Source organism: Myiozetetes cayanensis, unplaced genomic scaffold (assembly GCF_022539395.1).
Source record: "Myiozetetes cayanensis isolate MyiCay16 unplaced genomic scaffold, myiCay2020 scf4, whole genome shotgun sequence".
In the NCBI taxonomy this organism is placed as follows: domain Eukaryota; kingdom Metazoa; phylum Chordata; class Aves; order Passeriformes; family Tyrannidae; genus Myiozetetes; species Myiozetetes cayanensis.
Genome location: NW_026087631.1, coordinates 46,643,634 through 46,670,436, shown reverse-complemented (window position 1 = coordinate 46,670,436; position 26,803 = coordinate 46,643,634). Strand labels below are relative to the sequence as shown.

General features: G+C 35.9%; 1 protein-coding gene across 4 annotated transcripts in view; it reads left to right on the top strand.

Annotated features, from left to right (window-relative positions):
• PDE4D (phosphodiesterase 4D) overlaps window positions 1-26,803 on the top strand; it is a 388,091-nt gene that overhangs the window by 105,525 nt on the left and 255,763 nt on the right. The gene's annotated exons all lie outside the window — the stretch shown is intronic.

The following is a 26,803-nucleotide window of genomic DNA, read 5'->3' as shown; positions in this document are numbered from 1 at the left end:
AGGGATGTTACAGCTTAAGACATATCCCCTAAGCAATGAACAGCGAGGTCTTGGTGTATTTAGTCTTCCTTAGCAGAGTGTGCTGGAAAGGACACTGCAGGTGTGTCCACACACCTATCAGGGAGACTGCTTCCAGTCTCCCTCTGGTTTAACTCTCTTTTTAAGAACGTTTAGAAAAAATATTTTAAGCATGTCTTAACCCCCCGGGGTTCATGTTCTGACTAAGCATTTTTCGAGCATGAGCCCTGAAGTCTGTGAGAGAGGCTTGGGACAACCTAGACGTTCTCTGTTTATCTTCTCTGAAAACTAGTTACCTGTTTTTCCTGTGTGCTCCTTACCAGACCCTTGCTGTCTGTCACACTATGTGAACCGTTGTTTGGGGAAGACTGACATCTTTCCCCTGTTTGGGAATTATGTTTGCTGGAAAGATGTGGGAAGATAATGGCATGTGCTATATTTGGAATTTAACTGAATGCAAACTGTACCATGCCTGCATTGTGCTTACCTAAGCACAGACCTTGATTTAGAATGCAAATGTTTTGAGCACACTGTTCATCTCGACTCTTGGAGAACTGGTAATTTTGCTTATTCATGCTACAGTAGCTCTTTAAGGAGCGTTTACAGGTGCCAGGGTGTTAAACTGCCAGTCATTGCTTCTGTTTTAATTCTGAACCTTCAAAAATCTATGCATTACCTGTAAGGTGTGCCAACCTTTTCTATTGTGAATACAAATTGTCACAAAAAAAAGTTTTCTATATGTATATAATGTCCTCTCATGCTACTTTAAGATGTTTTTTAAAGGATGACAATGAAGATAAGAGGGAAGAATATCTTTCATGGGACACAAAGACTTTTGTGTTTATTCAATATAATAAATACTAGTTGATAATCTGTAATAATGTTTCTAAAATGCTGATGCAACACATCAAAGGTATTCTGTGACCAGCCTTATATGCATCATGCTATTTGTAACATCTATGTGCATGCAGAACCAAATGTTTTAGAAATAGGACTCGCTATTTTCAGTATCTTAGAGATGTTGCTTTCTAGAGGTACCTTGGAGACATGCAGTATGCCTTCATGTGCCAGTTCCTATTTGTTTCACGTGGAATATGGGGAGAAAGAGTTGAGGGGAGGATAAAAATATAAACCTTTTTAAAATATAATGTATTATTTAAAATCCAGGATTTAACGTTGTGTAAGCAGTCAAGGAGTGGATATACATTTTGCATTAGGCCGTGTATGTGGATTTATGGAAAGAATAGCCAAAAAGTGATGGCCCTCAAAGCAGGGTTTGATTAGGAACCCATACGCTTTTGGAAGTGTAGCGAAAATTCCAGTATCTGAACCCTCCTGGTAATCTTAGTAATAGGTAGGAACTGACTGCTGGCAAAAAACAGCTATAAAGCATATAAAGCATATGTTTCAAGGCAGTGTGACTGGGAGCACAACTGTATCAGACAGATAAGGCTAACTGTGATCTGACTGGACTCTAAAGGGTGTATAAAACTGAGACTGAAGCAGACAAAGAAGAGGTATTTTGTCTGAAATTGTTTCAAAGAGTTTGGATTGTAGAGAAGCAAATACAAAATATATTAAAGGGGTGCAGTGGGTGGGGCAAGTGATGTCTTGAGTGAGGATGAAGTTAGTCCTAGAAATACTGAGGCACATTTGTGATGATAGTAGGAGGAGTAGGATTTTATAACAACTTACCACATTACACACTATACAACATAAATTATGTATTAACAATAGGCAGCCTACTGCCATTCACACGAAAAGTTATTTTAGAAACATTGATTGCTGAATTATGTAACCTGGCTTTCCTTTCCATTACATTTTATCTGCATTTGTGATGAGAAACCAAATGAAGGTAAACATGACATTCAATTTTAGCTTGCCTAATTGCATAAGCAAATACTGCATGTGTCTTTTAGCTTTACCATAAGGAAAATAGAAGTGAGAAACCCATGTCCAAGAATAACTGTATTTAAACTGGCAAAGATTTGAAATTAATCCAAGGTGAATATATTGACTTTAGAATCAAAAATGTAACCTATGACTATTGTTCCTTTTCTACCAACCTTCGGCCTATTAAGATTGAATGAAATTTAGTTTGATTACCAAGATAGTGAGTAAAGAAAAAAATAATCATTTCTTGGTTCCTTTTAAATCCCACCATATTTACTTGACCATTATTGTTCTATATATTTAATGAAAAACAATGCAAACGCATGGTTATACATGTTATCCCTTGCCTCATAATTATTTTATTACTGACTAGTTTATCAAAATTTGTCATCATTAACCATCATTCGTGGCTAAACAGGGAGGTCCCAGATGACTAGAGGTTGGCCAATTTGACACCTATCCACAAGTAATGCTGGAAGGAGGATCTGGGGAACTACAGGCCTGTCAACCTAACCTTGGGGCCTGGGAAGGTCATGGGACAGATCATCTTGAGTGTGATCATGTGACATGTACAGCACAACCAGGGGATCAGACCCATCCAACGGGTTTAGGAAAGGCAGGTCCTGCCTGAGCACCTGATCTCCTTCTATGATCAGGTGACCTGCCTAAGTAGGTGAGGGAAGGGCTGTGAATGTTATCTACCTGGACTTCAGCAGGAAGTCCTTGATCTGCTGGAGGTCAGGAAGGCTCTGCAGAAGGGTCTGGACAGGCTGGATCAATGGGCCAAGGTTAACGGTATAAGGTTCAAGAAGGCCAAGTGCTGAGTTCTACACTTGGGTCACAACAACCTGAGATAGTGCAGGAAAGCTACCTGGTGGAAAAAGACCTAGAGGTGCTGGTCCACAGTGGTTAAACATGAGGTAGTAGTGTACTCAGGTGGCGACGAAGGTCAGTGGCATCCTGGCCTGCATCAGCAATAGTATGGCCACCAGGACCAGGGAAGTGCTTATACTCGGCTCTGGTGAGGCCCCACCATGAATCCTGTGTCCAGTTTTGGGCGTCTTAGTACAAGAGGGATATTGAGGTGCTGGACTGAGTTCAGAGAAGGGCTATAGAGCAGAAGGAATTGGGGTTGTTCAGCTGGAGAAAAGAAAGCTTAGGGAAGACCTTTTCACTCTCTACAGCTACCTGAAAGGAGGTTGTAGCCAGATGGTGTTGGGCTCTTCTTCCTGGCACCTAGTGATAGGACAAGAGGAAATGACCTCAAGATGTGCCAGGGGAAGTACAGGTTGGACATCAGGAAGAATTTCTTCACTGAAAAGGTTGTTCTTCACTGAAAGAATTGCAAAGGGCTGCCCAGTTAAGTGGTGGAATCACCATCCCAGGAGGTGTTCAGGAAATGACTGGTCATGGCACTTCTGTTTTTGCCAATGTTCTAAAAAAATCATGTTGAATTGTTTATTTTTACATTTTATGGAACTGTATATGATTTTCAGCCATCCAAAATTGGTTTGACTTTCCATTGTTATGCAATGTCTTCCACTTTATAAAAATAGAATATGTAACTGTGAAGAAAACTGACGGAAGATGAAGATCTTTATGCTAACAACATGAAATCAGCTTTTCTTTATGTTCTTAGGATGTGATGAGTCACCTCAGCTCATGAAGTTATGGGGAAAGGAGTCTGACCAGTGCTATACTGTTCTCATCGCATAACTATTCACTTCTAAACCCAGTGTTTCATTCATCTACTTGTTCTAGAAATATAATACTTGCATTTTATAGTGGGAGAAGAAGAAAGGCTTCTTTCCTAAGTGCATTTCAACACATATTTAACTAGTTTTTCAGATTATACTTAACATAAGAACTGTAGAGGAATATCTCAATGCCTCCTGTGGAAATCTGGATCTGATTCTGAATTTGGGGAAAAAAAGGAATCAAGATTTCTTAAACTATGAAGGAATCTGCTAAAGACCAAAGACTTTTGGTCTCTGTGGCCAGTAGATTTTCACAGTACTGCTAAATATGAAAGGTCACCTTATTCCCTGTTTTCTTATGCTCAGTGACAGGTGTAACTTTCCTTCAGGCATTGTCAAAGTTTATTTCCCAAGTTAGAATGAGTGTAGTAAGATGTAGTAAGATACTAACTGAAACAAAGAGTTTAATTTCAAGGTATCTTATTTGCCCAGTAGCATCTAACCAGCATTCAGCATGATGAATATCAGGGAAGAGATGAAATAATTTCTACTGTTTGCAAAATGGGGCAAGGCTTCTTTTGTTTATTATTTATCTTAGAAGTCTTTTGACTGTCTGTAATGTTTGCATGTGAAAAGTTAAAAGTACTCCACATACCTTACTTGGCTAAGCCTGACAGCACCCCTGGTGGATAGGTATCTTTATGTGTAAATTACATCCCTCACCACAGAAGTGTTCTATAGTCTTCCACACAATAGTTATGGCACTTTTTCATGCAGAATTTCTGTGCAGACAAGATAATTTAACTACATGAGCTAATATAAACTGTCATTGCTCAGTTTGTGTAGATGAGTATCCTGTTGGGATTTTAATCTATTGTTCCAGAATGAGATCATATAACCTGCATTTTTGGATTACTACTGTACTCATATTTATTTTACCCAACTGAGTCAAACTAAACTTTTTTATCTTTGGGATGTGGATCTTGCGAAGACCTGTCTTTTGTTTTTCTGTCCTCAGCATATAATCTGTAAATGAAGTTATTTCCTACCTTGGTCTTTTTGATGGGCTACAATTTTTGTTATTTTGTATTGAAAACACTTTGAAACACTATGTGTCATTAAGAGTACATCTTTTAACCATGCTAAATTAATGTTATTTCTTGAAGGATCCTGTAAACTTGCAGAAAGTCTTGCTGTTGCTGCGTATAATCCTGATTTATATCTTCTTGGAAAATGAAGTCACAATAGAAGAAATTAAACTGAAGCTTCTTTTACTCATAAAAACCTTGTTGAGTGTTCATGCTGTTCTTTTGCAGTCTTTCACTCTTACCTGCTTACAAAGGATTGTCTTCTCTTCTTTGGGAAGAAGTAATCCATAGCTGCAGTTTGACTCATCAAAAATTACCCTGTGCCACTACTTCCTAAATATAATTTAATAATGAAGAAAAAACCTTGAAAGTGTTCACATTATTGTTAAAGTAAGTTTGATTGATTATTTATTAGTAAAGTTTTTTAATTTATGAAGTATTTTGTAAGTAGATCTCTGGGTGCTTATGTTTTTTCTAAACATTCTTTACTGCATACGGTATTTCATTCATAGAGCAGTTCACTTAAGGAATTTGTCTACTACTGGGAAAAGAAATTGCAGTGTTGAAGATTTTGGTAAATTAACAAATTTACTTGAAATCCTTTTATTTGGCATTCAGAGACAACCAAAGAATTGCCCATGTCTGTAAGTGAAGATTGACTAATTTCTTTGGTATTTTCAACACAGTATTTGTGGGCAGGGAGAAGAGGGAGGAGAGAGAAGAATGACAAAAAATGTTGAAAGCTGACAAAAAATGAAGAAGGTTGGTTAAGAATTATAATTTACAGGTTATTATACTTTCATCTCATTAAAATAGAAATAGGTTTCACTGCTACACTATACTGAATGGCAATTTTTATGCTAATATTAATTCAGTATTGCTTGCTGAAACCTAAATTGAGTACATGATACTCGATATTTTTCGTGACTCAATTAACTCTTTGATCATAGCAGAATGATTTAAGATAATTGTTATTTTAACCATTACAAAATATAAGAATATTTCCAGTAAAAGCTACTTGTCAGTAGATGTTAATAAACAGAATAATTTTCCCTGTGTGACTCACTCCATGGAATTAGCAAAATGGAAGGCACAAAATTAAAGGCTTCAAAGGAGTGGATAGAACCAAGCACAGCATCTGCAAAAGGCATGACAGTTTTTCTTAAGAAACTGATGACTATTTTTAAGTGTCCAATCCATCTGTACTGGAAGCATGTAAAAATATTAGCCGAAAGAAGGAGCATTTATTTCTCTACTTTTAAGACTGGCTAACTTGATATTCCTGGATTACCTTGAGAATTTATTATTGCTTTTAAAAAGGTGTATGAAAAAATGGTATGAAAGTTTGTGTTTTGTCTTACTTAGGCAGTAACCTTCCTGCTTTTGAGAACTGAATAAAACAATTTCCTGAATATTAAAGCTATTCAAACTCTGGAGAGCTATAGTGAAATTGAGTATATCTAAGTCTCCAGTTCAGCTGTGTGAAGGAATCTGTTTCTTTCAGTTTTATTTGGCTTAGGTAATCTCTCAAAAAGATGATCTCTAGTCTACTTATACCACAACTTTTAATTTTACAGAAAGGCTTTATTCAGTAAATTTAAAAAATGTGGAATATTCAAAATTTTTTTTTTTTTTTGTTCTACAGTGTCATGGCTTCATATTTTCAATTGTCTGGAGAAATTGGTTTAAATTGCATTCATCATCATGGCTAGGCTTCCCAAATGAAGATTTGAGTGGGGCTCTACCCACACTTGCATTATTATTGTGTAATTTTAATTGGTTTACTTTGGTATGGCAGATGTCAGCTTGTTCCCTTCATAAAAATAGAGAATTCTTATAGAGGTGAAAAAAGGTAACTTCACTCTTTCTATCTGCAAGGACATGTAGCTCCTTATTTAATGATTTTTGTATAACACTGATCACATTCTTAATTTCAGCCACTAACAAATGGTCTTTGGGGTTTGGTCTGACATATGGACACATTTTTAATATCAGTATCTAAGGATTAAATCACATGTATTATCATATGGGTGTAACTCTAACAGAACATTGGTATGTCCTTCACAAGTTGTAGGGCTTGACACAACAGTTATTACATGAAATTCCAAGGTCAGTTGTATGCCCAGCTCAACAACAACATGATCTTTAGAACATTTTAAGAAAAAAAGACGTTCCTTATTGTGCATTTTATATTCCATTCCTTCATTGTGTCTTATTTTACATTATTAATTGATTTGGTTTTCGTTACAAATTTATTTGAGCAGATTTTAAAGAACAAGTTCTTAAACCATTAGGGTTTTTAAGAGTGATTTGTTTTCTGTTGATGCCAGTATACCCTCTGTTACTTGCAAACAAATTAAAGTTTTCAGTTTAACTTCCTTTAAACTGTGATAGACCTTGGAAATTCAGAACTGGGCAAGCCCTTCACAGTGAAATAGACTTTTTGGTAGCAGTAGAAGCATCGAGCACAGAGGCACATAGACCCCAATGATATGTGTATATGGGTACTAGGGAGGAAAAGTTTCAAAAGTTGGTTTTGTGTGCCATTGTATCATCTGTGACATATTCTCTGTAGGCAAGTAATGCCTTAAGGGAAGTGAGTAGAGTAGTTGTCAAATGATTGATTGCAGTGTTACTTTCATTTAGTGTACAGTTAGATACTTGAAACATATTAAAAATAGCAGGCTAATTGTGTTTTTGACTGCTGTTTTAAGAAAAAATTTGGTTTGGTGGATCTGAACTTAAGTTGATATTTTTTATATTTACCAAATACTGACCAATTAAAAATCATCTTAATTCATCACATCATAGAATCATAGGATGGTTTGGTTGGAAGGGGTCTTAAAAATTCGTGTAGCTCCAACATCTGCCATGAGCAAGGAAGCTTCCATTAGATGAGGTTACTCAGAACCCCAACCAGTCTTGTCTTCAGCACCTCCAAGGATGGGGAGTCCACAACCTCTATGGGTAACCTGTTCCAGTGCCTCACCACCCTCACAGTAAAGAATTTCTTCCTGGTATCTAAACTAAATCTCTACCCATTCAGTTTAAAGCCGTTCTCCCTTGTCCTATCACTACATGCCCTTGTAGAAAGTCCCTCTCCAGCTACATTTAGGTACTGGAAGGTGCTGTAAGGCCTTCTCCAGTCTGAACAGCCCCGACTCTCAGCCTGTCTCCATAGGAGAGGTACTCTTACACCTACGATCAGCTTAGTGGCTCTCCCTGAATTCGCTGCAATACGTCAATGTCTTTCTTGTGTTGTGTCCCAGAGCTGGCTGCAGCACTCCAGGTGGAGCCTCACCAAAGTGAAGCAGAGGGACAGAATCCTGGCCACACAGCTTTTGCTGCAGCCCATGATACAGTTGGCTTTCTGGGCTGCAAGTGCACATTGCTGGGTCATGTTCAGCTTTTCATGCACAAATACCCTTAAGTCTCTCTTCCCAAGGCTGCTCTCAAACCGTTCTCCGAGTCAAAGATTTTACGCATCTTAGACCAGTTGTGAAATTTTGTTTTTATGATCTGTAAATTAAAGAATGTCATCTTCCAGTGTTAATTCTTGGGATAATTTGTCTTTAATTAGTGTAGTAAGTATAGTAATTGGGAAAGGAGTTAGGCATGTCATCCATACCTACTCTCAGAACCTCAGACAGAGGAGCAAGTATGCCACATGTGATATCTAGATATATTCAGAAGTGTATGGAAATTCATACTCAACTAAATTAAAATGTACGCATTAAGAACAAAATAAAGCAGTTTTAATAGGTTGGATTTACTGAAATAACAATGTACAGATCATGCCATCCTCTAACAGCAGATTTATTTACTAAAAATGTACCGGTGCAAGAAGTAAATATATTTAGCTTTGCGTTTGATTCCATCCATTCATCAACTTCTATATATTTAGGCATCTAAATAATAACTTAGGCTTCCAACTTCAGATACCATTTATTTAATTCTTAAACTCTGATAGAAATATTTCATCCAATGTTTATCAACTCATGGAAGATCTGAAAGTTCCCAGCAACCTTCTTGAAATCTGTCACTATTTTTTTCTTACTCATTATAAAGTATCATTTCATGCAATGGGTCTCATGGCACAACTGCCCTAACAAACATGGCCTATAACTGCTATTGAGCAGTGTTTTGCCTTTCCTCAATATTTTAATTTGTAAATAGTGGGTCAGAATCTTTACAGACATTCCAAATTAGTCATACAATTTCATTTTCTATATTTGTCTCCTGTATATATTCTACTGTCTGACAGATTTTTCATCTGGCATCAACAATGTCATCTTTGTAGTGTCTTACCTTCTTGTTTCCAAATAGGATACAACCAAACAGATACAGTGAAATAAAAATTATTACTTTCCCTATAAACTTCTTAGAGTTTTGAGGTATGAAGAAATTTATACATGGGAGAAAAGTGGGAGATAAATTCCTTGAATGCTAGGATAGTGTCATACAGAAAAGCCTATTTTCATGTACAGACTGAGAGACAACCAGCTCTACATCCACTTATTTTTTGAGTACTTTCAACCCTTCCACACTGCTTCCTGGTTGTCTCAGATACTGAGAGCGTAGTTTTCTTGTCTGTACTTAAACACAGAGATCTTGAAATGGAGATTTGGTGAGGGCGATGAATCAACAAATACCTTTTCTTTCTCTTTTACTGTTCGGACTTTTCGCCTCAAGTGTCCTGGGAAAGCTCTTCAAATTGAAAGTACAGCAGACAGTGTGCTGTTGTCCCAGAGAGTTTTCTAGCCTTTTGAATAACTGGCATAGAAAGTGGTCTTTCTTACGGAATATCTGTAGCAGAGTAACCTGTCCCATGAAGGTATAATAATCCTAGAGATTGCTCAGAGAAGGAGAGTACTGCTGTGGTTTTGGTTTTGTATTACCCTTTCTAATCCAACAGTAGTTGGAATATCCAGCCCACAAATACTGAAATACACTTTCCAATATTAGGCAAATTTTTAGGGAGGGGATTAATTTGGAATATTAGACATTACAGCTGGATAAAAATACACTTAGGGTCCTATGGTGGTTATCTATATAATAAATATTTTCAAGTTTTAACTGCTGTTATGCTTAAGTCATTGAAGCATATGTTGAGCTATATGCTATACAGTAGCAAGAATGAAATCTCTATACATATGTATAATATATACCTAATAATATTTCTTTCTATAGGATTTCATTTTGAAAGGAGATGTGGCTTGTGGTGAAATAACTACCACTGTGAATGCCACAGTCACAAAAAGGTATGCATGCTGAGATGCAGCTGCGCTAATATCTGACTATTTATGGCAACCAAGCAGAAATCAGAGATTAAGTCATAATAAGGTAGGGATTGTACCAGCTAGAGGCTCACTTGTTTCTTCCATGGACTGGAAGAAGGATTTTAGAAAACAGATGATTTACAGCATTGCTTATCCCCTGCAGAGTGGCTATGAATAAAAGTTGTAAGAGCTTTTTGCATAATAAACATTTTTGAATGCAATCCTATTATAAGATCACATACTCAGACCATTGTTTCATTCATTCTACAGTATATTAAAACAAAAAATTCTGATTTGAAAAATTATACAACTTCCCGATACAGAATACATGAATGTATCAGAATCTGCCTTTAAAACCTGTAAAATAGAAAAGATCTGACCAGATAAGTAGTGTCATTTATATTAAAAATAATAAATTAAAAGTTAAATACATAAATAAATAAACCAATCGCTAATGAAAACAAATAAATGGAGTAATATCTGCAAGATCTTCAGTCTTTCTCTTTGCAACTTTCATTCAAATGCTTAATTTCTACCACCCCCTGGCCACCCCCCCCCAAAAAAAAATCTCGTTATCTCCTTATGTAATACTTTTGATAAAGATTTTTATACTTGGAAAATATAAGTAAACATAATTGTGACTGTGAGTTCAAGTTCACTGCTTTCTTAAAATGCCATTTGCTTTCCATATATTCACAGTATATAATAACGGATATTAGTCAAGTGGACAGATACAGAATACTGGGCAGGAAGAAGTGCTTTGAAATTGTAATTTATATATAAAAGTATTTATATATGTGGGTTTTTTTCCTGATTTCTTAAAGAACTGCAGCCTATAGGATCATATATACCTGCTTCCTCCCTTTTATACCTTTGGAACCTGTTTTATGATTTCAACTGAATTTTGGATGATAGACGTTTTAAAACTTTGTCTGTAAAACAGTGTTGGTTAGAAAATGCATTCAGTTTGTGCTGTCCCTATGGAAAAGACTTCTGTTCCCTGGCTATGCAACTCCTGACAGTGACTGGCCTGGCAAAGCCCTTGCGGAGTTTGCTGTCAGCTCAATGCTTCTTGCCTCCTTTACCCTCAACTCAAGTTTTTACAGGTGGGTCACTGGAGAGGGAGATGTCTAAGCTTCGCTTTCTTCATTGCAATTCAGGTGTACTGTGAAAATTATGCCAGTGAAGTCTGTTACATACAGATGGATGGGAAACAGTAGAGTCAAAGCATCAATCATGCAGACATGTTCAGGAAAGAAACAGAATGGAGTCTGCAGTAATGATAAATCCATATCTTTGATAGCTAGAGACTTTATCTCTAAACATCATATTCTTAATATTTTAAAAAGCTGCTCATGAACATCTTAAGTGCTTTACCTCTGAAACCTTGAAGAATGCTCTCACAGAATGGCAGTCTAGTCCAGTTGTGTTTACTCTTTTACATTATCAATAACGTAGGTAAGAGCAAGGATTGGAAAGGCTAGAACATCTCAGAACAATGATGATATAATATTTTCCTTACTAAAAATGTGCTCAGTATTTTAACTGTGAGTTACAGAAAACACAGAATGAGATTATTAGAAGCATATCTAAATTTTGTAAAAACTCTTCTTTCCTTTTCACTGGTGCTTTAAGTGCTCTAAAAATGGTGAATATTCAAGATGCCCAAGTTTTAGATTTCAGAAACATAATTTGAGAACATTTGGAATGAGATTTATCATAGCAAGAGTGACTGCTGTGAGCTTTAAGATGTATCATATTTCTGATATCAAAAGAGACTTTGGCATCCTGGATAAATTTGGCACTATCATTAATATTTGTTAGGGAATACTTTGAAGAAAGCACAGATGTGCTTGTATGTCTTAAAAAAGTAAGAAAGACTTTTTTTTCTAGTGTTCTGAGTACACAGAATGAAAGAATGGTTTGGGTTGGAGGAGATCTTTAAAGGTCAGCTAGTCTAACCCCCTCAGCAATGAGCAGGGACATCTTCAACTAGATCAGGTTACTCGGAGCACTGTTCCAGCTTGACCTTAAATGTTTCCAGAAACAAGACATCCACATCTTTGAGCAACTTGTTCCAATATTTCAGTACTCTCATTCCAAAAATTTCTTCTTTAGATCTAGACTGAGTCTACCCTCTTTCCTTTTAAAACTATTACCCCTTACCGTATCCCTAGAGGCCCTAATAAAAGGTCCCCACCTCTCTTATAAGCCCCCTCTAAATACTGAAACACCACAAAAAAGGTCTCCTTGGATCCTTCTCTTCTTCAGGCTAAGCAACCCCAACTCTCTCAGCCTTTCCTTGTAATGGGGTTGTCATATCCCTCTGATCATCTTCATGGCCCTGCTGTAAACTCACTCCAACAGGTCCATGTCTTTCCTATGCTGAGGACTCCAGACCTGGACACTGTACTCCAGGTGTGGTCTCACCAGAGTACAGCACAGGGGCAGAATCAACTCCCTCGACCTGCTGCCCACGCTGCTTTTAATGCAGCCTAGAACATGGTTGGAGTTCTGTGCTATGAATGCACATTACCGGCTCATGTCCAATCTCTCATTATCAGCACCCCCACATCCTTCTTGGCAGGGCTACTCTCAATCCCTTCATCCCCCAGCCTGCATTAGTGCTGGTTGTTGTCCCAACCCAGATTCAGGACCTTGCACCTACCCTTGTTGAACCTCATTAAATTCACATGGATTCGCTTCTTTTGCTTATTGAGATCCCTCTGGATGGCATTCTATGCTCTGGGCATGTCAGCCACACCATTCATCTTGGTGTCATCTTCAAACTTAGTGAGGGTACATTCAATCCCACTGTCTGTGTCATTCATGAAGATAATAAACTCTACTGGTCCCAGTATGGACTGAGGGACACCAGTCTGATCTCCATCCAGGTATTAAGTTATTGTAAGCTACCCTTTGCATGAGACTGTTCCTCATCCACTGAGTAGTCCATATGTGAAATCCATCTCTCTCCAATTTAGAGAAAAGGATTTTGTGGGGGATCATGTCAAAGGCTTTTTAGAAGTCCATGTTCCTTAGTCCATCCTTAGTTCTTCCCTTGTCCACTGATGTAGTTGCTCCATCATAGAAAACCACTATGTTGATCAGACAGAACTTGTCCTTGGTGAAGCCATGCTGGCTGTCTTGAATCACCTCCTGGTCCCCCAAGAACCTTAGCACAACTTCTAGAAGAATCTGTTCCATAATCTTCCCAGGCACAGTGGGGAGGCTGACAGGTCAGTAGTTCCGAGAGTCCTCCTTTCAGCCTTTTTTAAAATAGGTGCAATGTTTCCCTTTTTTCTAGACACCAGGGACTTCACCTGACTGTCATGATACTTAGGTAGCTAGAATCTAGATTTCTATGTGAGTCTTTCATGAATTGATGCAGTTTCCTTTACAGGAAAAAAAAAAAAAAAAGATCTGGTGCATTGAATTATTTTTCTTTACATTAGAAGTCAGGACAAGGTCTCTTCCAACTTGACATATTCTGTGATTCTGTGTGATTCTGTGAAACGGTATACCAGTGTATTCAGTGATACATATTCTTACTATACAGAGGTTTTTAACTCTTGAACATCAGAATTTCTCATGCACTATGAAATGGAATGGCAAATATCAGGTAATTTTTGTATTCTAAATATGGATCTGCAGTGATGGAAGATGGCTGATGGCACAGTCAAAGAGAATTCTTAGAAAGCCCCCCAAAATTTAAGAAAAGTTACTCCTGATAGAGATGTTAAAAGAAATGTCTTGCCTGTGGATCCTTTATTGTCTCAGTTTTAAGGGTGAGTTTAGCCAACATTGCGAGGCAGATTTAGCCACAGTTCTATTGGATTTTGTAATACTTCTCTGTTAGAGCTATTTGGCAAAATGGAAGAAATCGATGGGTTTTAATTGGCCACTTCAACAGCCTTTGAATAGCATATTGGAGAATTGCATGGCAGTAATTGACTGTTGCATGTTAAAAATAGCTTTGAAAATGTGTGTATGATGTAGAGCCTCTAACAACAGGCAATGTCACCCAGAATATCCCTTCTGGTGAATGAATTTTATTTTTTTTTAATCTGCTATATTCTTCCATAATGGCTAAGTAGTATTATCTGTCATAAAATGTGTAAACTTAAGGCATATTTTATTATCTTTTCAAGCCATTTTGGTTCTCTTTCTATTTTAACTATTAATATCAATTATTTACCTGTCTGAAAATAAATCACTAGAGGCTAGTGTTTTTTCCTTAAAGTTTATTCTTAAAGAATTTTTTTTTCTTAAAGTTGCTAAAACAAGGAAACAAAGTAGATTATTCATGTAATAATAGACCTGGGAAGAAAGTTCAAAAAGTCATTAAACCTTTAATAATGGGATTTATAACAGTAGAAAACTTTTGCACAAATACATTCTTTGGAAATGTGGTTTCAGTCAATACTAATGGCACTTTTGTCTTCAATTGCATAAATAGTCTTAACGTGTAAAAAGGTGGTTTGAAGTTCAGTGCTGGAACTGTCTGCCAAGCTCAAATGAGAGTTTATGGTTTTGATGGTATCCTCTTCCCCCAAAATAACCCCAAGGATGCAGAGAGTTTGTTTTTTCCTGTTCTGTAGATCTGCAGAATGCCCTGAATATTAGGCTACTTATTAATCTTGCATGTCTTTATTTCTGTCCTTTTTTGCCAAGCCATTACATATTACATAGAATGCTCCCACAGGAGTTCTCTATCAAGGTGAGTAGGGCAATCAGCAAACAGCAGAAGCAATTAAATGTAGATCCTATTGTCTCATGGAAGAGCTGTTTAATAAATTATGATGCCCTTAGCAGTAGCTTCTTATCTCAATAGATTTTTCATCTTGGTGAGAAAAACAGATTAAAAATAATTTATGAAAAATCCAAATTGATTTTCAACAGCTTTTTTTACTAGATAACGGAATAAAAAAATCTATTTACTTCAGTAGTATTATTTGGAAATTTTTTTCCCCTTTTCTTTGTTAGATTATTTTATGATCTTTTAGTACACAGGGCTCATACTCCATTTGGATCAAAAAACTGTAACACAACTGAGAACAACTGCTTTCTATAATTGAACATAATGCTAGCTTTCAGTTTCACTGTGCTGTGTAATTAAAGTATTTTCAACCTGAAATGGTATGAAATCTGTCTTTAAAATAGTCCCAATATTAATCTATTAAATAAAATGTAAAGTATACAATGTGCTTATTATCCATGCATCACCTATCTAATAATTCAATTATTTCTACTGAAGATTATCTGTGTAAACTGTATATACAGAAAAAATACATATTTTTATGTCATTTCTGAATTCTGATGTTTCCTAATAAACTAACGGAAAAAGATATAGTAGGATTTTTTTTTTTGTCCTACTAACATTAAGTTACTACCAACTTGGATATCTTTCACTGAAAGCCCAATTTTCTCTTATATTATTCATTAATTATTTGAGTGAAATTTTATATCACCTTAGTTCCTTTGTGCATATTCTATCAGGAGTGTAATGTAATATCTGAAATACAGTGACAAGCATATTATGTTTTTTCTGTTCAATTTTATAAAGAGTTTCTGTTTTGATTTAACTCATGTACCTAGCAATACCTTACATTGTTTTTCCTTTTCTTTACTAGATACAAAAGATAGATTGATTTTTTAAAAGATACTTTTTCAACAACTTCCAGATAATGTTTCAAAGCCATAATTTGTGTAATATTTAAGAATGCTTTCTCCTTTCTTATTTCTGTTGTAATGTTTGGTACATTTGTTGCTTATTTGTGTTACATTTAACTTTTCACTGTTATTTTCCATACTTTTATGATGATATTGTGAATTACTTTTATTTCCTATGAAATACTTGTATCTTTTCTTTATAAGACAGCATTGGAACCTCTGATATATTTTTTTTCTGTGTAGTTCTTGCTGCACATCCTGCTGCAAGTATTATAGAACATCAATTCAAACCATTCAAGATTGAAAACACAAGGACTGTTGCTGGAACCTAATAAAGAGTTTTCTCTCTATATTTTTTTAAGGGTAGATTCTTGAGAAAACTTTTTCTGGCAATGATAAGCTAGCAAATGTATGACTTTATTATCTTGGTTTTTTTTTTTTTTGGTTGGTTGGTTTGGTTTTGGTTTTGTTTTGTTTTGTTTGTTTGTTTGTTTGTTTTTGGTTTTGTTTTTTTCCACTCAAGATGTAGTTTCTTCAGTAGAAGTTTCAGGATACTTACTGCATTATTTTTTTTGCTCACATGCCCTACTTCTATGTATAGACTTTGACTGTAAGTATCAAAAAGTTTTTAGTGAATTATATTCTCGTTGGAGAGCTTTTAGTACCCAACAGGGCTTTTTAGCTCCGTTCATGATTAATAGGTCAGTTCTGAATTCTCTAAGTACTATTTCAGTGCCTCATAATCCAGCCCTGCTGTAGCTAATTTCATTGAGACGTCAGCAGCTATTATTCTCACTAATGTTACTGGTATCACTCTTAAGGACCCATGTGACTGCTCTTCTCCTCTTTCTCTAGTCCTAATCATATCTTTAACTTTGCAACACATCAGACACCTGTTTCAGTGTTATTAGACTTCATTTCTACTGTGTCATCATTTAACCCCTTTACTTTGACCTTCACATCTCATTAAAAGGAGAATTGTGCACATATCCTGGACTAACTTTTTGATAAAAAAAAAGCTGTGTTCTCATCACAGTCATGTAGGAACAAACAAAAATTCAAGCCAAAGTAATTTAATGAATCTGTTTGACCTAATATTAAATAGAATTCTAATTTGAGGGGGCTAAAAGATAATGGATACAGTGGAAACCCAAAAGCTCAGGGTAGTTTTAGGGGAAAGCCTGATTAGGTTATGAAAAGAATTAGATGGGATGAGGAGCTCCAGATATTCTTTAAGAGGACCAAATGTGGGTAATTGGAAAACTGTACCAGTGTTAAAAAATCAATTTGCAGAAGCACTACAAAAATAGTTGCTGTCTCTGATAGATTTTTTAAGAGAAATTTTCTCAAAAGGTATATGACACATTACTGTAATTGCAGGAGCAAAGCACCCTGCATACTTGATTTTATTTTTTATTCTATATATAGCATTTTTGACATTTTAAAAAACTCTTTGATTTCTAATGGCAGCAGTAAAAACCTTTGTCAGGGTTCTCAAATGGTCTGCTTAAGTGTCTTTGAAAATTGTGAAGTAATCAGTGCACTGAATTTTTTTAAGGCTTGATTCTGAAGAACCAAGACTTCACACTGAGATTTTTTTTGAATGAGTTTTGGTTTATAATTATAAAATTATTAAACATCATGTGTTATTAGTGTTTCCCTTTGCCCTTCTTTTACTCTAGCAATTGATTACAGAGGTCAAATCAATGTTTAGGTCTCTTTGAATTTAATTCTTTCTCTTTAAAGTGATATATGTTGCCACTGAAAGAGCCAGCTATTCCTTATCCTCAGATTTAGAAACCCATGGTACAACCACTTGCACTACTGAACACAGATCAACATACTGAGGCAAGTTGGAGAAAATTAAAAAGAATGGTTTTGGTTTTCCTGTGTTTGCCTACAGTCTATATTTTACCTTTGTTAATAACCATTTAAGAAAACATGTTGTTTTTACATTATTAGGCGCTTTTCCCCCAGATGTGTGGGGTGGGGTTCTCTCACTTTTTCTTTTTACTGTAATTTCTTTCTTACCTAAATCCTGATCTAATGAAATCAACGTTTGAATTAAAAATCTTAGTAAAAAGTGGATATTTAAAATAATCCAGGTCCCTGTCCCATGAAATGCAGCCTTACCCTTGCTTAATAAAAAATTAGGGGGTTTGTTTGTTTGTTTGTTTTTAATAAACTACAATAAAAAAATATCACTTACTGGTACAAGAAATGGATTTTTGGAACCAGTGAAATAATCAATTTCTAATTTTAGAAAATATGGCCATGAATCAAAGAGAGCTGAGCTTGCTGAGCTTACTTGTCAAAGTCAAAGCATTAATGCGTATGTGGCAAACTCCAGGTTGTGAATTTGAAAATTGTGTCTGGATACCTTTTTTTAATGTGATAGCCTAGAATTATTATACTTTTAGCTATCCCCAAAATTAGTAAGCTTATTGCTTGTAGACTTTTCAATGTTACAACAGATTCCTAAGGATAAACATATTACCTTTCAGCAATGAGAAATAAAATATGCTCTGTCAAACAGCTTCTCCCAGGCAGCTCTCAGTAAGACAAGAGGCCATGGTCTTAAGCTCTACCAGGGGAGGTTTAGATTAGATATTAGGAAGAGATTCTTTACAGAGAAGGTAATCAGGCATTGGAATGAGCTGCCCAGGGAAGTGTTGGATTCTCCATCCCTGGAGGTTTTTAAGATGAGACTGGATGTGGCACTGAGTGCCATGATCTAGTAACCACGGTGGTAGTGGATCAGTGGTTGGACTTGATGATCTCGGAACTCTTTTCCAACATGGCTGATTCTATGATTGCCATAAACAGGACACTGAGTACCGTTAGTGTCTCTATCTAGAAGTGGCCCTGCTGTGCTTGAAGAAATTCTCTAAAGTCTTTTTAGCAGCATAGCACACCTGCTATGCTGTGCAAGCAAAAAACCCAAATTCCTCCCACAGCCCAACATTCAACTCAATTAACCATGTGTGCGGGTAGGACTGAGGCTTACACTCGTCAGAGCTGCAGTGCGCTTATTACTTATGGTAATGTCCTCTGTAAAAGGATGGTAGTTCTTAGAGGTCACACTCTTTTCTCTTTACTAACATTCTGAATAATTTTGAAACTATGCTTTTACATATTAACTATCCTGAAGTTACATCTTGTTAATAATACTCATTAAAAGTATAGAGCTAATATCACTAACAAAGTCTTTTAGCAGGGTTCTTAAAGTACTTAGTGTTCTTCTTATCTGAGCTGATTATTAATCTTATAGATTAAATATTAATAATTGTATCATGAGGGGTGCTTTTTGTTGAGCCTGTCCTGTACGTGAGTAATAAAGATTAAATATTTAAATATATATATAAATTAGACACTGGCCTCTGTTTTCATACACTAATTATTCTTAATAAAGCTGTATATTCTCTGTGGCTTGAGTATTTTGAAAAGATCTTTTTTACAAATCTTAGAGTCATATGCCAATTAAAATATTTAATTTTCACTAAATCTCATCTATTAATATTATTTTAGAAGCTGTCATTTTTATTTCACCCAGACTTCTTTTTGATGCAGATTTTTTTAAGATGAGAGTCAGTAGATAGGGGTCCTCAGAATCCTCCAGGGTTATATTTTAATTTAGGACATGTCAATAATAAACCAAGGTGGCTTATGGATCAAAATATAGTTTGAGGGAGTAATCAAATATAAGTCTATTGGTTATCAGGCTTGAGGCTGATCATTATAAATGGTTAACTGTGCATTAGGTAGCAATTTTTTGAGAGACAAAGGTCTTTTGCCTAATTTTGATTCACCGCTTTTTATTCTTTCTTAGAAACAAGAACAGTTAAAGGAAAGATTGCATACAGATAGACTGGATTGGAATACCTCATTTTTCTATGGTACCTAAAATTGTTTTGGGAGCGTCGGTAGGAAGATCTGGCTGGATTTTTTTTTCCCTTGAGAAAATGGTATAGATAATTTTCTCGGTTATTAGATGGCAAGAATACTTCTGCATACTCCAACTCAGTCAGAAGAAGTTGTATATGATATTGATAAAACAGAGAAAAAAGGACTAATTTTTATTGTGATTTGCTTTTGGTTTCTGGAAATTTTCAGAAAAGCAGAGAAATTTTAGGGAGAGAACAAATCCTATTCCTTATTTGTCATTGCAAGGGCTTTGTATGGGAATGTAATAGAAACAGTCTTTCTCAACCAAATTTTGATAACTACCACTAAGAGATGAAACTAATTTTTCTCCAAACTCATTCTTTCCACTGTGAAGTACCTTTCTGCATCATCGTTTTCTTCAACAGATACAAGCTCAGTTTATTAGCAATAAAAACACATTAATGTAAAATTTGAGCAGTATAAATACCAAAGGTATCAACATGATAAAGGACATAGTTTCATCTACCATGGTTTTCTTTCACTGCTTATTTATTGTACCATTAACTTGGAACATAAGATCTATACAAAGTGTGATTTTTGAAAGGACTAAGAAAAACCCATTATGCAATACTTGAAATTTTCCATGCTCTATTAAGCATCCTGTTTGTTTCTCAGTCATCAGAACACTAAAGCTGTGTCTGAGTTTATTTTACACTTAAAATCACAGAATTGTAGAATCATTAAGGCTGAAAAAAACCTCCAAATTATTGAGTCCAACCTTTGATTTAGTTGTATCTTTATTTCATTATTGGGAAAAAAAAATAAATTCTGCCAACATTTTCAAATTTAACATAAAAATTGAAAACCTCTCATATTTATTTTTGAAAAAAATCACAAATCCTTGTGTTGTTTTAATAGATTAAAATACAAAAAAGCACCTTTCTCACGTAGAAATTTCGGAGGAAATAGGAAACAGTGAAATGTCAGTAATGTTAACCTAGTGTCCTAATTTTGATACTTTTTATTGCAGAGAATACAACCACTATATGCAATATGACACTGGCAGATATGAAGTATAGCCTTATAGGGTGGCCTACAGGAAGGAGTATGTGCCAGAGGTTAATGAATAAATAGAGATACTTCACATACTGGAAAACACAGCTTTGTTCTATTCTGCCTTCTTGCCATCCTGCTTGATATGTTTGACACCAATTCTTGGATATGATTCTGGTGCACAAGTCACCTAGATTTGAGAAGGACCACAAAAGATAGTAGGCACCAACATGTCTTCTGAGGCATGTGGGAAGATTGTAGATTACGTGAAGTTTGAATATCCTCCAAATCCCCCCTAAGGAGACTGTCAGAGGTGGAGCTACGAAGATACAAAATACAAGACAGCTTCTAACCTAAATGCCAGAGGTGTATTTTAGTTTCTATATAAACTACAGGAATTTCATATTTTTTCTTTCTTTTTTTGGTCTTGAAAATAATAGAAGGTATACCATGTATAGAGGTTAGAACTTGCTTTTTGGGGGGAAAAAGAAAAAAAAAAAGCAACATGCCACATCTTTTTCCCAGAAACTGAAAAATAGTTTTCACTTGTCTTGAGAAATCTGTAATTTGGATTTGCAGTTCTAAGGTTTCTGCTGTCACTTGGGTTAATAATGACACAGTTGTATAAGGAACTCTATTTCAGAGAGAAGTCAGGAACCATCCTATTTTTAATATATTTTTATATTTGCATGAATAGCTTAATATTCAAAGTATTTCTTACATGAAAAAATTAAGGTATTTTCTTATTTATTGACTTTATTTCTGTATTTTCCAGAATTATTTATTTTAAAAGTAAATTATTGATTTAATATTATGTTTCCTATGAGAACAAAAGTGCGTTTTGGAAAGGTAATTGCTAACATTCCTTTCTGTTTACCAAGTTTACAGAGGGATAAATGGAAACACAGAAAGCACTTTCTCCTGTAGAGTTTGGTTATAAGAAATGTCTGACTTGTTCTTTACTACTACAATTTGTTATTACAGTAAAGATTATAATCAAGATTAAGATTTTTGTTTTGGTAATACACATTTTTGGAATTTATAGTAAGAAGCAACCTCTGCCTCAAAGAGTTTAATCCAAGTGCAGGTGCAGGGGTAAGACGGAATTCAAAGGTAGAGAGAAGTGCATGACGAGCAAAATGTTTGTGGGGTCCTGAAGTTCAACATCTGCCTTAGATCATGTTGGCTGTCATCTTGTCCAGATAAAATTGTTTTAGTTCAATATTATGGTCAAGCTATACTCTGTAAGTCTAACAGTACTGTAGGAGTGGATGTAATGGGGGAAACCAGTGGTACCTCTAGGCTGGTATTCCGGCTGTAAGCAGATATTCACAGGAGAAAGCACAACTACTCTCCCAGCCTCCAACTATTTGCAGCTCAAGTATTTCCTAAGCTTTTTTTCAGTCTCTTCTGGTAACTTTGTAAACCTTTTCATCTTCAACATTCTTTGGCAGGAAATCCCTCAAGTGACAATAGCCCGTTGTATGGAGAACATCCTCCATTTTCACTTGGAACGTCAATCTTACTAGATTACATTATGTCAAAAAATATTTTTGTGTGAGCTGGTTACTCATTGAAATTTAGATTTATGAAACTTTAGAAATACCGGGTACTGTCATTAGATATTATCAGTTTCTCCCTGAAGAAGAGCTTGTTTATGATCTTGTTTTTTTAAAAAAGTGGTTATGCCATATGTAAAAAAAAGAAAATCATCCTTGAGGATGATAGTAATTGTCTGTCAACCTTTAACCTTGATTTACCCTCCTTGGCATAAGATCACTGTGAAAGTCCAAGAAAAACATCTCTCAAAAATTTCTGGATGTCATGCAGTTTCTTGTGTTTTATTTATCAGTATCCAGATGGAAAGATAGTACTTTATAGCAAAGATGAATATTTGTGGTTTGGACTTTTTTTACTTACTGTTTTAAATATTCTTGCATTAGAAATTTTATTTTACAGTTGATTTTTTTCTGGTTTGTCATTTACATTGTAGGGAAAACATTTATGGTTGGGTTTGTTTCCTTTCAGACCCCGGTGTGGGTGGGAATAGAAATACAAGGCCAGAAACCTTTTATACCCACTTTTGAAGGCAATGTCATTACAAAAAAATTATCCCTCCTTACTTCATGTACCTCCATATAGTGGGACATAATGCTATTAGTCTGATTCAAAATTAAAATATCTACACTTACAAAGGTATTAAAGGTTTTTAAATACTTTTCCTGACTCTACCAAAGTAACTTTGTGCCTTGTAAATCTCAGGTGTTCAAAAAGTGTAGTGATGGGGGATGTGGAAATAACCAGTTACATTCTCATGAGCTTATTATGCACGTGCAAATTGAGTAGTTGCAAAGAGACTTTCTAATGGACTCTGTTTCCTCTCATTGAAGATTAGAAAACGTACTAAGGAATGGTTTCACATGCAGATGTTTGAATAAATTTAGCATCAAATACAAGTCACCTTTGTAGTAAAGAGCAAAGCTGTGGTTTAAGAGCTTATGCGAAAAAAAAAATGTAATCTTGTTAAAAACAAGAAGGTTTGAAGGAAAAACTTAGGAGTTACAATTTTGGTAATTTTCACCCTACGGTGACTGGAAACTTGGCGTTGCTATGTGTGTGAGTTACTTATTCCAAATGCACAAAGCTTCCAGAGAACACCTTATGCCTTCACTGCCCTGGCAGTTGCCCAGTATTTCTTGTTCAGTAGAAAACCCAGCACTTCTTTGTCAAAATAAACAATTTAAAACCTGCACCAGTTTTGAAAAGGCCCATTTTTGCATGAGATTTCCTTAATTCTTCCCATTGTGGAAGCTGTGTGCTTCACAAAGATTAAAAGCTGTGCTGTAACAGCACTGACAAAATATTGTTACTTACATTCTACAGATGGGGATTTGGGGCATGAAGAAGTGTCTGCTACTGTTGGAGTAAGTAATCTGCAGTATTTAGAAACTAATTATCCAGCATTTCTAGTACTTTAATAGTATAAAGTGTAATCTAAATACTGTTCAAATCCAACTTTTTGCAGTTGGCAATACTGTTTCTACTAATCTATCTTCAAAATTCAGAACTAAGCACTGCCAAAATTGAGTGAGATACCAATGGAGATCATCTTTGAAGGATGTCGATGTAAATGAGATTAGGTATCCCAATATTGCACAGAAGCTCAAGATCTCATTCCACAAAACTACTATGTCTATAATGTACAGCTTTGTTACTTATACCCAACATAAAAAGTTTCTGACTGGGTGAATAATTTTAGGGAAATTTATAAACAACTAAAGAATAGTATCTTACAAGAAATATCAAGGAATGCTAACTGTCATTTTGTCAAAAGAACTTACTTTGAATGTAGAGTATGAGTAGATTCTGTACCTCCCATACACAAATAATTTGCACAAGAAAGTAGCATTTTATGCACTTACTTTTTCTTAAATGGAATTAGATAATTACCATCAAGTTAATCCTTACATATATCTTTGTCTCTTAAGAAAACTGTTTTGCTTTTCCAAGGATTTATTTTCCTGGACCATTACCTGAGAAATAGCAATTTGTTTTGGTAACACAATGATGCAGGACGCATTTGGCATTATATCAGGACATGCAGCTGGCTATTAATTATTGAAAACTCCTCAACAGCTCAAATGAAACCATTCACAAAGATCTGATTGAGCAGATTCTTTTTTCTTTTTTATTCTATAGTGCTAATCACAAAACCAAGAGTAAATAATTCATACTTAGTATGTTAGTCATGGATACTAAAATGTCCAATAACTTGAATGTTGATTGCATTAATGATTTCTATTCCTGAGTTGTATTGATTTTTCTTCTTGAAACAATGTAGTAGTTTCTCTTTTGAATTTTTCTTCAAGCTTTATGAGAGAAGGTGACTTTTTTTCTTTTTTACCTTGAGGTTTTGCAATGTAACAGTGCATACTGTTTTGCACATGATCCTGGATTTTGTATTTTCATACATGTCTGATAGATGTGAGGCTGCTGCAAGTCTGTGCACTCTGGGTGTAGCATGAGTATTTCTTTCCAATAGGCACAAACTTGGGTGCAGTACTAATAAGGACATGTTCATGGCCACACATACCAGCACAGATAGAAGCATTCAGCATTCAAGGCAAACTCAAACAGCTCTGTTGTCTGCATCCTATTTTCCACACTGACTGATCAGCATGAAGGTCCATTAATGGGACATACACACATTGACAGTCCATCCAGGAGCTGGACTTATCTGAACTCCCAGTAATGACATGTTCAGGAGCTGATCACTGGTTTCCTCATTTGTGTGAGCGTGCATGTGAGCACATGGATACCCATGCGCACTTTGGATCTCTTCATGACCAGGCTTAGAGACCCAACCCCAACCATAGCTGGCACTGCTGCCTTCCAGTCAGACACTCGCAGGTGCAAAGGGTCTCTTGGTCAACCTTCAACCCCTTAACCTCCAGATGCCTCATTCCCAGCACATAGCCCCCAGGCCATTCAGACTACTCACTAGATAGCTTGTCCTGATGCTTGTTGCTGACCACAGAAGGATTTTTTCTGGTTGCCTACTCCATGGACACAATTACAAGCTTTCTGACCTCAGCAACAGGCCTTTCTGGCCTGTTGCTTTGACACAGTACAGAGACCCTCTTGCTCAGGAAGAAAACAAGATGTGCAGTTTAAAAAGAGGACAGGACAGACTGTGGGGATCTGTCACAGGGCATAATCAGACAAGGGAACTGACCACCTTCTTTTAACCCCTTGTCTCTTTATTTTTCCATGTTTGCTGCTCTGCAAGCCACCTTGACCTGCCCTTTTCTCCACTTTTACTCCTCCCCTGTACATCCCATGCCAAATTTCTTCCAAACCCAAAGTACTCTTGTCCAGCACTCCATAACTTGTCCCATGCCCCCTGGAAGTAGCCTTTCAGTCTGTAAGGTGCTGTGGGGAACCTCTCCCATCAACTCACCATGGAGGGTCTCATGCCCAGCTCATGGGGCCTGGGAAGGGTCCCCAGGGAAGGGCCAGGCAGGGACAACCTTTGTCTGACTTGACGACTGAGGTACTGCCTCTGCCACTGTGCCTCTGTGCAGAGATTAATGAAATTACCTATGTGGTTCTGCTGTTACTCTGAAAATGTTGGCACTTTGAACAATTTGTTAATTGTTTTATATATCCTGAGAAGTATGAAACTGCACTGTGATAAATCTTTAAAAGGATATATTAAGAAAAATATACAGGAAATAAAGACATTTGAAAAAAAAAAAGGCAAAACAAAACAAAAAACATGTTCTGCAAAAATAAAAATATTTTAAAGAAAAACACAGCAGTAGGTAACTGAAGGATTGTCTCGTACCTGTAGTGGAAAATTACTGGTAAGAAAATGGCCCTGCGAGTTAGGAAATGGGAAGAGAACTTAAAAATAGTTCTTTGTGCTGAGATTTCACAAAATAGTTTTAGTAAGCATTTTATGGAAATATATTGGATGGTTTACAAGGTGCTGTGGCTGTATTATTGCTCATCTCATTAAAAAAGGGGGCAAATATCTTTCTGCCTTTGAAAGTACCCCTTAACTGGCATCATCAGCAGAGAACTTATCAAGGCAAATAGCCTCTGCAATCACACTTCAGACTTGTACATTTTGAAATAAATTTTTATATACTTCTACAGGTCAGACATCCAAGGAATACTAGAGGCTAAATACGGTCTGACTTCACCAATTATTTAGCTGTTGAAATGAGCTGTCCTGAATAAATAACTGAGCCTGGGAATTTGAAAAATGAATGCACTGTGGCTAAAACTGAAGGCTTGACAGAAGTGTGTGTGCACAGGGTTAGCATCAAAGGCAGGTAATTGGTTCAAAAAGCAGTGTTTTTTCTGACCTCAAAGAGAGAGAAAGTCTCAGACTGTATGTTCTCCTTCAGAAGATTTTGCAATTTGCCATACCTTGATAGTCTAACTTTTGGAAGAAAATATACGGTGTAAAAAGTCTGTGGATCATTCTAGCTAAATACTGGTTTTAATGTATTTATTTTACTATAGTAAAATTTTTATCAATCTGTTATCAGAACAAAAATTTTTGTTGCAAAATTATATGAGATTGGGTGTTCCCTTTCTTAGGTAAGTTGAAAAGAATGTGGTAACCTATATTCTTAGTTTATACAGACTGTGTTGCTACTTTGTTTTTTGTGTTCCCTTTTCAATGCTTTTTGTTTTTTCATCTTTT